This window comes from Vidua chalybeata, chromosome 3 (assembly GCF_026979565.1).
Source record: "Vidua chalybeata isolate OUT-0048 chromosome 3, bVidCha1 merged haplotype, whole genome shotgun sequence".
In the NCBI taxonomy this organism is placed as follows: domain Eukaryota; kingdom Metazoa; phylum Chordata; class Aves; order Passeriformes; family Viduidae; genus Vidua; species Vidua chalybeata.
In genome coordinates, this window is record NC_071532.1 from 27,492,743 (window position 1) to 27,502,495 (window position 9,753).

Sequence of the window (9,753 nt, forward strand, 5' to 3'; positions counted from 1 at the left end):
ACCAGCCTCATGAGTCAGTGTGTGCAAGGCAGTCACTTGAATATATATAATGGGAAACATGTTTTAGGCTGGAAGTTGCAAAGGGAAATCAAATGTTTGAAGTGTCAAAGTTGGAAAAATATAAAATACGCCTGACACCGTAGCTATTGAAGCCAAAATGAATAAATCATCATCTCAGGAAAGAAAACCCCACCAAGTTCTTGGCTATAACCTTCATTTTCCTACACTCAAATAAAATTACATACAACCTGATAATTTAACCAGACTTGTCAATAAGAACTGATGGCTTCAGCAGACACTATCACTTCATGCTTCATTGTAGACTTCAGAAGCATCCCGTTTCATTTTATCAAAGAAATAAATTTAATGTCAAACTTGTCTCTTCAAGTTGATAGATAGAAGAACCTTATGCAGTGGAGCTGATGTGAAATATGTCATATTGCAGAACACTAGAGTAAAATTAAATTAATGTCAGCTCAGTAGTTTATTCCCCACGTACATCTTTTCCTGAGCAGTTATATAAGAAGCATTTTAGTATCTTTCTAAGTAGTGCAAGCATGACTTCCAAGAAGGAATTAGAGAGAAACTTTGAGGTTACAATATTAGGAGCCTGAGTTTACACTCCAATTTCTACTGCAGTCTCTGTATTGATTCGGGTCAAGTTTTAAGCTATTTTCTCTTCAGAATAGGCTCTGTGTCAGAAATGTGATTTGCAAACATAGTAAGACCTATCTGTGCCAGTCTGGGGAGAATTACTGGGACATGGTGCTTTCTGGCTTTGTGTGCATTTATTTATAACAAACAAAGCAGCCTGATGGATAGATGAGAGATATTTTAGCTGCAATTTGACATGCAATTGTTTGGGCAAACTGAGGCCATTAATTTACTGTTTTAGATGCATTTGTACCTGTTTATTTATTTGTCAGACGGAATAGTCCCTGAAAATTTCCAGTCAAACTAATGATTCATTTTTATTTGCTGAAAATATCCTAGCTATCCTATTACTTACTAAAAATATGTAAGTTGGCCTAAAGCTTCTGCTGTGTAAAGCCTGAACTGAATGCATCAGCATTCATGAGGGAGTGATCAGCACTAGATATGGCATCCCAAATCTCTCTTTCCCTCTGGCCCTACCCGTGTTGCAAAAGGCCTTTCTTACTTGTTTAGGCTTTGCACAGGTCTCAGAGGACCCCTGGGGAGCTGTCACAGTGCTTCACTTACTCTGTTGTCTCTAATTTCTGTCCCTTTCCCAGCTGTGACCCACAGTGAGCAGTGCAGATCCTTGGCCATGGCTTCACCCTGTGAGAAGAGCCCAGCTTTGCCTCATGGATTCCGTGTAGGCGTGCATTGGACTTGTCCTGAATGGTGCCAGGGAAGCAATCTGGGCAGATGACACAAACTCCAGTTCCTTATCCTGCACTAAGCAGCAGCTGGATTTTGAAAGGTCACGTGAAGTTTGAGATGCAAAGCTGTGGTGACACTGACAGTCTGTCATGCGGGCAACTTTCATCTGCTCCAAAATGGCCTTGCTGGGGCTGGCTAATCAGCCAGAAACCCCGGCTGCAGCGTCTGACAGTGTCCAGCAATTGACCTCGAGGGGAAGAGTAAGTACAGACCTGACCTTTCCTCTCACAGTCTCCTCCTCTCTGTCAAGCAGCCGATCAGGATTTCCACGAGCTTAAATTATTAAACCATCTCCAGACATTGTGTGTAAGAGTGTTATATCACTTCTCTTGGCAGCTGTGGCAGGACCAGTATCTCCTGCTTTGAAAATAAGCTCTTCAGCTTAGTCGCAGAACAACAACTTTCTGCTGCTGTGTATGCACCAAGACTAAGTGCTTTTCTATTGGCATGATATCTTAATTAAATCTACAAATGGAGCATATCTTTGGTGTTTTCAGCAATTTTTTTCCTCTGTGAATTGCTTTCAGAATTTGTTTATCTGTCAGCCAGAAATGCTGTCCAAAGGAAGTTGGAAACCATGCTTAGCATAGAATCTTGAAACTAGCAGGTACAGTCCACAGAAGGCCATTCAAAACATTTGTTTAGAGAAACCTCATCCCCCCCACAAAGAAGGTAGGGTTTTTCACCATCCTGGAAGATTGATTTTAATGTCTAGCAGTGGCTGTTTCTACAGGCAGATTGGAATTGCTCATTGCTCCCCCCAACAGTTATTTCAGATAGTTTCTGAAAGCACCTCTGCTAATGGAACTAAACAAAGGTGCAATACTGCAATATTTTTGGCATATATTACTATTATATAGACCTGGACTAAGCAGTGAGTATCTGATTTTTCTGGGCATAGTTTGTAAAAACAACTGAGGCAAATTCAATGTGATCCAATACTGTAGTGCAGGATTTCCAATCTCAGTTTTTGAGTTCTTGTCCACAATTACCTTGTTGAATGCATAGGCTTATAGGTTGAACTAATTCAGGAATTATGGTGAGGTAACTGAACTCTGAATTTGGACTATTAACTTCAGATGACTGTGTGGAAATGAGATGTCTACTGTGTATATGTTTTTTATAGTAATGCTGGTAAATTCCCTGTTTGGAAGGCCGAGTTTAAAAGCATGTGCAAAAATTTCTCTTTTGAGGTCACCTGTTATTTAAATGTACTTACTAGAACACATTTATATACCTGAAATTGTTTTCCAATCTCTTGCTGCACTTAACCGTGATTAACTTGAGAAGCTCAGCAATCAAAGGTATTAGTTACCCTGCTTCACATGCTGAATACCTTTGCTGTAAATGAGCATAAGAAATCAGATCCTCTTTTCATTCTGGGTGAAGATTTTCTAAACAGTTCTTTATCTCTAAATGTCTAAGTTTCACAGATATAGTTATCCAGCTTTCTGGTAAATGTAGAGGACTACTATGAGCTAAATACAAAGGAATTGGATGAGATACCCTTACTCTTGAAAGCAACCCTTGAGAACAACCTGCATCCTATCTCCAAACCAGAAAAATACTTGTGAAAAACTGCAGGGGTGCAGAAAAGAGATGAGGAGGAGAGAGCAAAGCCTGCCTACTTTCCCTAAACTGTTATGTTCCCTAGCGGAATTCTACTCAAAAATCTTACCTCTGTCATGTGAGGTGCATGAGAGGCAAAGGAGGCTTAAGACATTTACATTCCAGCTTCTTGAACTTGCCTTTCTTCCTCCTTTTGGTTTCTAACTCTCTATCAGATTAACACTATCATTTTTACACAGCAGTTGTATGTGATTTGATGACTTAAATTGGAGTTGCATGTGAATTGATGACTTAAATTGATTTTGTCATAGGAAGGTCAAATTCCTCCTGCAGCCCACCCTTTCTGAACAAGACTGCAAAATGCGGGCTCCTCATGCAGCCTTTGCTCTCAGGCGAGTCCCAGCCCAATACAAACAAAGCTTTTGACTTCAGCGTGCCTGCTCCTATGAATAAGGCCTGTAAGATACAGCCTGTACATTCCAAATTGCCTCTTTTTTTGTGCCATTCACACCAGGGATTAATATCTATGGGAGGCTTTTGTGAAGCCTTCACCCTCTTGCCCTTCCACAGCCCAGCAGTAGCTATGACTTCAAGGATGCAGATAGATTTTTTTTCTCTGCTCTGCCCTTTGTAAAACAGCCCTTTACTTGAGCTTGGGGAAACTGAAAATTTAGTTGTAATTTAAAGTCTTGAATTGCTTTTATTGGAATTCTGATGGAAGGTCTGAGAGCCAGTGCTTTTCAGTTCCCACTGCCTGTTGATACTTCTCTGCCCTCTGTCAAAATTTTGAAATTAGAGAATGGCAGGAGCTGCAAAATGCAAGCTGTCCATTAGTTCACCTAAGAAATGATGCATTGAATATTCATTGTTCCCCCTTGCAAAATGTCATTTTTCCATGAGTACAGCTCAAAGCAGTTCAGAGAATACATTTGCATAAACCATTTGTCAGAAACAGAAGACTCTTTGTGAAGAACTATTAAGAAACCACATAATCTACTTTTCTGTTCTTATGTAAGTTCCAGGGAGAAGACAGAGCTCCTTTGTAAACAGAATCTAAATACAAGTGCTGGGTATGTTTTTTCTGCAATCAAAATTCCATAAATAATAAAATTGGAGTTCAAAACCAGAAGTACCTGAAATTGTTAAATGTAATGTTAATGATTTCCTGGCAGTATATGAGATTCAGAAAATTTAACAGTATTTACACCCATGCTGTTTTGACTGAGCCGAACTCCCCCTCTGCAGTTCTGCTAAATAAAGCTGTAATTAATCTGCGATACAAATTGGATATCTCCAGTTCCTGGGGAAAAGCATTTTTATAATACATCAGGGGAAGCTGATTCTGTAAATTCAGTTGTGGGTTTTAATAGCCTTCATAATTCATTGCTGTCTCAAGGATTTTCTGCATTTATTGCCTGTCTGAGCCCTTTTGTCAAGATAGGTGGCCTTGAAGGTTGCTTTTTTAATGGTACCACCTTTCTTCTTTAATGTTTCATTGCCCTACCCCAGTAGCTGATCTTAAAGAGGCCCTCCAGCACCTCCATGATCACACGGATTGGGGTAAGTAAGCCAGATAAGTAAAGGCAAACAAAGCCCAAGTGTGGCACACTGAGCAGCCAAAGAGATTACTGCTCATGCGATTAACATCTTTTCATGCCCCTTCTCCCACTGCAAGATGGTCTTGTTTCCTTTTCACTGGACAACACAGTTCAAGTATTTACTTGTTGCATTTCCCCACAGTGAATTACTCAGGCGTTTCTACCATTCCCTGGGAGCCCCTCCCGTGCCTGGCTGTGCTGCAGAGGGAGGCGCAGGGGCAGTGCTGCTCAGCGGGGAGGCACTGCCAAAAAAGCTCTGCATGTGCTTGCTAGGCAGTCTTGGCAGAGAGCACATTTGTGTAATTGCTTTCTGTTTTTATTAATGGATAACTCCTTGCTTGAAATGAAATATGAAACCTCTGCAGATAACATGTGCCCTCGGTGCATGGTGACAGTCATTTGGACTAGTAGAATGCAGCCAGTTACCTGCAATTATTATCAGAAGTCATATGGACTAATTATATATCACCTTTACTCCCAGAGTACAGGTCTGCTGCCAGAATTCATTTACACTGGCCAGCCGTGCAGGTGCTGAGTGCCTCCTGATACCAGGCAAAGTCACGGTGCCCTGGTGGTTCCTGGGGCACTGCTGGGCCTGGCTGGAGGCCCCACAACACTGTTTTCTCTGTGCCTGGTTTTACAGCTGATTACATTCCAGAAGCCAAAGAGAAAATAAATAAATTGATAAAGTTAAAAAGACAAAAAAAGAAAGGGAAAAATATTGGAAGTACCCAACGCAGGAGGTCTAGTTTAAGTCCCCCACATTTAAATGATTGTATGGTGTTTTATAATTGTGTAACAGTTCTGAATCCAGCACAGCACCCATGCAGCAAATGTTCCATGTGACTGCAGGCTAAGCCCAAGCTTAAGTAGATAGAAGTATTCCTCACTATTCACCCCTTACAGTATATCCCAGATTTGGGCCTCAAATCCTTGATACATCAACTTCTTCGTTAATTGCACCAAAAAATACACATTCAGCAAGAGGAACTGAGATCTCTTTTCCTTGGGAACTAAGGATAATGGTTCCTATTGAATTCTGCTGATGTCCTCCCTGGATTTGAAATTGATTTATTTGGCTCACAGCTGTTTGGTGTTTGCTTTCCATAATGTTTGTATGATCAGACTTGACCATCTGAAATATCTACAGAAAGTGGATTACTGAAAAACTTGAGGAAACACATTTTGACTTACACTTTAAATGATACCTTCTGGATGTATTGGTTCACAGATTCAGTGCTGAAGCAGAGCCAAATCAACTCTAGGCTTTTTCACCAATCTCTACACAGCACAACCCAAATACACTTGTCAGCGACTCCAGTCAAAAATTAAGTGTATCTTGGAGAGTGGAATGAGTTGTGATTGAAATGCACGCATTGAGAAAAGAGGCAAATTTCATCCAAGTCTTACAGGCTTGCTGCAATCCTGACTGAGGCTGCAGGTAATTTTTCCTGCAAATTTCCTGTAATTTTTGCACTCCAAAATATCATGTGTGTCCCATGCCTTCTTCTGTCTTTGTCTCCCACTTCCTGTGCTCCCTCATATTGCTACTGTCCCTGATGGGATGTGCCAGCATGTGGTGCAAACAGATTAGAACTGTCCACAAACCTCCTTTACCAAGCCAACCAAGGAAGAAACCAATGCAAATCAAAATAGCATTTGGTGGAAATAGGAATTATTTAATTTTAGCTTATATTATTTAACATCTTTGTTGGGAACATGGAGAGTGGGGTTGAGTGTACCCTCAGCAAGTTTCCCAATACCACCAAGCTGACTGGTGTCATCAGCATGCTGGAGGAAAGGGATGTCATCGAGAAAGATGTGGACAGGCTTGAGAGGTGAGCCCATGAGAACTCCCTGAAGTTCAGCAAGGCTCAGTGCAAGGTCCTGCCCCTGGGTGGGCAGCAATTCCAAGCACAGACAGAGGCTGGGCAGAGAATGGATTAAGAACAAGCCCTGAGGAGAAGGTTGTAGATTGTGTTGGTTGATAAGAAGCTCAACATGACCCAACAATGAGCACTTGCAGCCTAGAAAGTCAGCTGTGTTTGGGGCTGCACCAAATGCAGTGTGGGCAGCAGCAAGAGGGAGGGAGGGGATTCACCTCATTCTCTGAGGGTTTTTCAACAGCAGATGAATCTTAAACACACATTTTCTCTTATCAGCATACCTCTCTTTTGAGCTCTGATACATAACAGCTCATCCAGTACTAGTAAGTCAACAAAGTTGGTTGGTTTGATAACTAATGGTGCAGGTAGAATACAGAACAATTAACTCTGAGGTTAATAATAGAAGTATATCCCACATACCTATTCTATCTATAAGTCTGAGAGCTTGAAAACAGCTGTGGGCTTTAAGCAGATTATTTACTTTTGATTAGAAACAACGTTTAGCTTAACATCCATGGATTCAACAGATAGCATCCTTGCTGGAATGCAGAATTGTGCCAGATAATAATCTTTTCTTGTATAGTGTTAGTGCTCATGGCTGGGGTGGATCAGGTGGCTTCAAACTGGGTTGCTCTGTGGTGATGTGCGAGCTTTATGTTTGAAAAGTTTATGAAATAAACTGGCTGGACATCAGAGTACTCACTTTCATCAACAGCAATGTTTTGTTCTGTTTTTAAATGTTCCTTAAATGTGGTATTCTGACTGCCTCTGCAAAGTCCCAGCAGAATACAATTTTTCTTCTGGATTCTTGAACTGATAGTTATCACATGGGATTTTCGGGCTGTAATTTTTTGAAGAGTTTATTGCAGCCAGACAATAACTGTCACCTATATTTAGCAAAAGTCAATCCCTAAACTCTTCTAAAAATCTCAGCCTTTCCAATGAAGTTGAAATTTGGGTTTCTGAACCATCCAACTGAAATTATTTTACAGAGTAACTGTGCATGACAATGTATAAAAGGGAAGTCTATGTACATTTTGTGCACTATTGGTCTTCTGGCTGCAGAAGCATGACATTGGTGCAAAGAACTTGGGCAGCCAGCTGGAAAATTTAATCTTGTTTTTTTTTTTTCCTAAAACTCTAATGTTTGTTCTTTAGAGACATAGAATGAAACAGCATGAAAGTCATTCTTATATTAAAAGTATGTCCCTCTATGCCCCTTCTCAGGGATTTTCTTCTGATTTTTACATTCTTTATATTCCATATTTATATGATTTTAAATTGTACTTGCATATTCCTCCTCTCATAAATATGTTAATTGGACATAAATTTGTGTTGCGTTACCAAAGAACAAACACTCCAAATGAATGGTCTGGTTTGTGTCTTTCTGCAGAGAGGGGATTAATATGGCCCCCAAATGCAAGAGGTTCTGGCAAATAGGATTACATAGTCCAAACTGGGTGCATTGAAGCTTTTTGCAGAATGAAGGCCTGCCCAGAACCACAGGTTTTTGCAAGCTCTTGCACCCATTCCCTCCTTCTAGTCTGACTTGTGTCCAAAATAAGGTGCCAGCAGTCAGCAAGTTCTGTGTATCTTGCAGAAGCACTAACTTGTTGGCTGAGTGATGACTCCAGACTCAGCATTCCCTCAGCTCTCACTTGTGACAGGGATTGCCAAAGCTAGTGGGGAACCAGATAAGGGTGGAGGAACAAGCACCAAGTACTCCTTTGAATTCCTTTTGAATATTTGAACAGTGACACATCATATGGCCTTGTATTCCTTAGATAGCCTAAGGCTGCGCCTCTGCTGAGGGAGAATGCAGAGTCATTATTTCTCACTCTGCTTTCAAGCATGAAATTAAAAACTCCCATGTTGTGCCAGCATTTAAGAGTTTGTTACTGCAGCAGGAATCACAATTACCAAGATCACCTTTTTTCAGGACCTGGTGGAATACTGAGCAGAGTGGATATAGCCTGGACATCTTCTGGGTTTTAAAGGAAAAGGCAGGATAAGAGCATCAGGATTATGGTTCTGTTTTTTAGAGAAGGTTAAGATATTGCTCTGGCACAAAGGGAGGGAGTATGATCTCCTGGAGACATCTCTGCCTGAGCTCTTAAGGGGGCAATTCCTTAGGTGGTGTCTGAGCCTCCCCATTTCTGCTGGCTCTATCGTGTTTATGCTGGTGCCACAGGGAAGTGTGCAAAGCTGCAACCAAACCAGCCTGGTCAGCTGGGCTTGTGGATGAAAGCTTGGGAAAAAGCAATCCACTTTAAACAAATTCCTCCATGACAGATGCAGGGTGGGTGGAATCATCCCAGGAAAGTGGTGGATATGTTTATTTGGCAAGAATTCATTCTAATAGTCCCAAGACACCCATGATACTTAAAATCCAAGCAGAAGAGTAACTGTCACATGCAATACCATCACCTAGGACATCCCTCCAACCTGCTAAATTTACTGCTTTTCTGGTCATTGATCTATCTGGGAATCCTTTTCAAATTCATGTGAGTTTTATTAAATGTTGGGTAATATGTGACCCCATCAAGTGAATGCAGTGTCCACTTGGGAGACTTTTGTTCTATTCAAACCTTTGTTGACAATGCAGCAAGCTCTGCTCGGGGCTGCCAGGGGGGCGGGCAGCCGGGGCCGAGTGCGCTTTGATTGATTTGCACAATAGGAACGAAAATATTCCCGAAACTCTTGAGATCACTCAACTCTTCCTGCCAGACTTCCATGAAATATAACATGCAATCAATTTAGCTTACAGCCAAATTCTCCCCTTTCGGCCCCCTCTTTCCTTTGGTGTGTCAGCGAAGATAAATGAAAGAAGCAATAAGGAGTACAAACAGCAGTAGCCACGAAAGCAGCAATTGCTTGTGTAGAGGGGACTCATGGTGCCAGGCCAGAGCAGAACCCACAACAACTTGACCAAACACAGGAATGAATGAAAGGTCCTTTTGAAAGGGCAAAAGAAAGACCGCGTTGACCTCTTTACAGAAAGAGGAAACTTCAAAGGCTTTACAAGAGTTAAAAGACCCAGTTACATGCAGCAAAAATGACTTGCATTGGATGCTAACACAGCGAAACTAAACAACCTCACAGTAAGAGACAGAGCAGAAGGTGGGGTGGAGGGGGTATATTTCCCCTAGCCACTGGAAAAATGTGGAAAAGGCTAATTCTGTCCATTTGGTGTTAGGTGTAAAGTTCATTTGAAAGCCATACATGACAGGAAAACAGAAATTTAGACAGAACTCCTAACAGGCTTTGGGAAAGTCAGGCACGTATTTTCTTTTCAT